This window comes from Aplysia californica, unplaced genomic scaffold, assembly GCF_000002075.1.
Source record: "Aplysia californica isolate F4 #8 unplaced genomic scaffold, AplCal3.0 scaffold00485, whole genome shotgun sequence".
Taxonomy (NCBI): domain Eukaryota; kingdom Metazoa; phylum Mollusca; class Gastropoda; order Aplysiida; family Aplysiidae; genus Aplysia; species Aplysia californica.
In genome coordinates this window covers 517,196-521,956 of record NW_004797755.1, presented here as the reverse complement: position 1 = coordinate 521,956, position 4,761 = coordinate 517,196, and positions in this window count along the sequence as shown.

The following is a 4,761-nucleotide window of genomic DNA, read 5'->3' as shown; positions in this document are numbered from 1 at the left end:
ATGAAAGGACATTTTTGAAGGTCAAGTTAAAACTTCAGTCCCGATGTACCTGGGTCGACACGAGCTTCTACAGTGGCAATATTTTCAAGACAAATTTGCCCTGAACTGTCATCATTGCATAGTAAGGTCCTTATAAAATTTAAAAGAATGTGATCTATTCAGAAGTGTCATTGAACTTTTATACTAAAAATGTTCAAACGAGCCATTCACCTAAAGTGGAAGCCCGGAGTCTCGCTCAGCCAATCAAAACATTAATTTGTCTACTAAATTTATCATTGTCAACTTATACTATTGACCATGCACACATCCGTCTCCTGATACTATCAATCAAGTCTTCCTAGTGGTATCTTTTTTAACTAATACTAACAGTAATGTTTACATTTTGAAACAAGCTAGACAAAAGTAAAAAATGACCCAGAGCATGTCAAACATGTGCATTCAAAGACAACCCAAAGATAGTGAGGTTAAAGTGGAGCAACTTAAAGCCATGTGTTGCTCTATTCTAACCTCGCTAACATCTTGGTGTAGTTCGACGGAGTAGAATCTAGTGCTTGAGACAGATAACTCCGATAACCAAAGGATGCTTTGTCGCTGACTAAGATTCAAGATTGTGTAATAAAGCACTCAGACAAAACAGATACTTCTTGTAAGGATTTTGTCTTGTACTGATAATAGTACGTTAACAGAATTTGATTGCTTAAGTATTAACATTGTGACAGGTCTTTCCTTGCTCCTGTAAGATATAAAAATTCTAGCTCCCCAGTTTCAATCAGAATTCTGACGATATGTATCATGCTTTTGGGTAATTAAAGCTATTCCAATTTTTTTGTAACACATCCCCTTTGATCCTTTTCCAACCTCCTAATTTTAAAATAAACCAAATTTTCCGCCCAAACAAATGGTTAATAATCACCTGGAATAATCTTAAAGAAATGACAGTTCATAGACTGCCCCTATAGTACCATAAAAATAATTAGACATTTGAGGCATTTCGGATGGGAACCGGCTTTTGTAAAGTAAGGCGATCAGGGCGGGCAAGCATTTGGTTTGTGTGTTTCAGAATCAGGGTTAACAACACAACCTTTTTAGGAGATGGGCTGGATTAACTTGGCATCTTTTGTCTACGTCCTTTAAATATATTCAAAAGTGCCTGACTCTGGATCAAATGCAGAGGCATATGATGACATTTTCCAACAAACATATGATTAAATTGACGAAGTCGGAATCACTATCATAATGCCAAAATTAGAACAACTGGGCGAATGCTACTAAACATGTTATTTTTGAAACATCATTTAACCCCTTCCCTGTCAATGGCTAGTGGCCGTTCTAGGTATGCTTTAATAACTCCCTGCCATGTGCATTGTGTGCATATCAAGTACGCCCTTGAAAGCCTGTGTATTGTTTCATTCATATCTTCACCTCTACACAGTTTTGAAAGAAGAGAGTTATAATATTCTCTTTTAATTGAATTGTTCTCATGTAATGTAATCCTGTTTATTTTTAGGCTGCAATAAACAGGGATTGTAGGTGATAGCATCTATAACAATGAGAAGTCTGTGGGGTGTTGTGAGCAAAATACAAAGACTGCAAGTACAAGTGTGCCTTTTTTTGGGGAAAAAAAATGGTTTTATGTATGTGCCATCATAAGCCCAATGTTGTGAACTTAGGAAAGGCACTTAACACAATTTTTTCTCACTTCACCAAGGTGGGAATGGGTACCTGCCTAGCTATAGACAGTGAAAGATCTTTTCAGTTTGTTTGTGTTTGAGCACTTAATCAGCTGCTTGCACTGTGTGCTTTTCAGGAAGCCGGGAATATTACTGAGTGTAGTTCTAGGGTCTGCTGATAGATTGTAATTATGCGCATAAAACTTTCTGTTGAGTGGGGACATGCGGTATACTTAACAAATGCTAATTATTCCGAAGTGTTATTCTAACCCAAATTTTGAGTGCGGAATAACATACGCTATTATACACCCGAATGACGCATGAGCAGTTTGTTCTTTTTTCTGTTCTCCATTTCCGCCTTCTCCCTTCTCTTTCACGCAGTGAGAAAGCACACACGCGACATGTTAAAGGGAGCAACATTCTATTCATGGCAAGAATTTCAAAAGAAGTTGAAAGAATTTGAGGGTGTACACAAATGTTCTTTTGTCTTAAAAAATTCTACCAAATCGCCGACTGGCAATAAATCCCAAAAGTTTTCAACAACTAGCCTACTGCTACTACTACTGTACACCACCACCACAACTACAAAAACAACAACTACAACAACAAAAACTACAACAACAACAATGATGACAACAGCAGAAGAAAAGTTTGAAGAGGAAGAAGAAGAAGAAGAAGAAGAAGAAGAAGAAGAAGAAGAAGAAGAAGAAGAGGAAGAGGAAGAGGAAGAGGAAGAAGAAGAAGAAGAAGAAGAAGAAAATGAAGAAGAAGAAGAAGAAGAAGAAGAAGAAGAAGAAGAAGAACAACAACAACAACAATAACAACAACAATCACTACTACTACTACTACTATACTGCTGCTGCTTCTACTACAACTACTACTGCTGCTGCTACTACAACTACTTCTGCTACTGCCATTACTACTACTCCTACTACTACTACTACATTACTTCTACTACTAGCTACTACTACTACTACTACTACTACTACTACTGCCACTACTACGACTACTAAGAGGGTTGTAGAGTACGTCCACCTCACAGAAAAAGGGAAATCAAAGAAAGTACAATGGGTGAGGAGACCCAGCTAGCCAATCACTGCTGGGTGGACTGAAAAAAATATCAGGCTGTCATGAGACTAAAACCATGTCATTGATGCGACAGGTCAGAACTGTATCCCAACAATGTAAATAATTCAACATCAAAGTGACTATTTTCTCCGAATGCTCGGGAAAATAAACTTGATCTCTTTCTGAATGGTTTCCGTCTCCAGATTTTTTGGTTACTAGCGAGATTTAGGTGTCATCTTTCATTCTACCACATTGCGGAGACTTTGAAGGAAGCATTTTTTGCATCGAATTCAGTTTCTAGAGCTAGAAGATTTTTAAATGTCTGAACATTCAGAGACTTCAGTTGTGATTGGGGCAACGACGTTCCCAGTCTATACTTCATTTCAAAATGCCTTCAAAAGGTACTGCCAGAAAATAAGACTACTCGACCTTTTGGCTTTGCAGTAACCTATTTTGCATTTAGTCACCCCTAGCCAATTTAAGCTAAAATCTTTCATGTAAACAAAAAAAATCCCTCTACGCCCCCCCCCCAAAAAACCCCCCCAAACAAACGAAGTGGCTAGCCATACTTAAGTACTGGCAGTCTAGCCGTACTTAGATTTAGGTTTGGCCCTATCGACTCAAGCCTGTTAAGTACACAGGTCCCATTAGATCTACATCTAGTAATTATTCAGGTTCAAATACATGCAAGTCAGTAAGGCACCTTTTGTTTTTGTCTGAAATACAAATACTTTAGGCATTGCAAACTAAAAATTTCATTTACAATTCAGCCATCAATATTAAGTACAGCTAGCCTGACAGTCTAGCCGTCCTTAAGTACGGCTAGCCTGGCTGTCTACCCGTACTTAAGTACGGCTAGCCAAGAAGTCTAGCCGTACTTATCTTAGGCCCTGCTATTAACATTAGAAAACAGGAGGTTTAAAATACACGCACTGTCATTAAGGCACCTGGTTTCGTCTCAAATACAAATACTTTAGGTACTGCACACTAAAAATTTATATTTACAATTCATTAGGCCTTTTAAAAAAAAATGGTCAGTCTAGCCATCATATTAAGAATAAGTACGGCTAGACTGCCAGTCAGTCGAGCCGTCAATAAGTACGGCTAGCCTCTTCTAAAAAAACCCGCCTCGTTCATACAGTCATACACACACACACCACACACACATACGTGTGCGCGTGGGCCATTCCATAAAATTTGCAAATTATCAAGAAATCTCGAGAACGGAAACCGTTCTATGGCCTAGGTCTAGATCTAGACAGAAAGCAGAAAGAATCATTGATCTAGTTTCGAGGCTAGCCTAGATCTAGATCTAGATCTGGACCTAAATGAAGACTGCGGGTGTCTTTTCAATGAACGATCGTTTTTCCTCCGTTTTGGAGTTGGAGGAATCACAATTTGAAGAAAAGAACAATTAATAATGTCATAATATAATTTCAATCGAGCAGTCACCCTCTCTCTCTCTCTCCTCTGTGTATCGCTCGCCTGCGCTTTTTCTTTGTTTGTCTCTGTTTTTCTTTTTCCCCACCTATTTCCCACTCTATCTTTCTCTCATTCCCTCCTGCCAACTGGGGAAAGTCATATAGATAATCTAGATCTAGAGAATCTACATTTTGCTAGCACTTCCCCCCTGCTTTCTCTCTCTCTCTCTCACACACACACACACAGACACACACACACATTGACTAGGCACTTCAGTGAACGCGCTCACAATAGCGTCATTTGGCTTCGGAAAGTCCCATAGGGTTTTGTTTCCGGACATGACGTCTCATCGCGACAGTGGGTCCAAACTGCCCATATTTTTGTTTAATTTAGGAGACCAGTATTCAAGTCCGATACATGTCTTTAAAGACCAGTGGATGGCCTTCAAAACGCTTCTTTCCAGGTCGATGTGCGACTAATGAGTCTCGAAATATTTCAAGTTGAAAAATAGACAATTTTTAACCATTGATTTTTGATAAATTTTCTCGTCATATTTTTTTCAAACTACCCTTGTTGGTAAACCATTCTTTGTTCTTCCAGA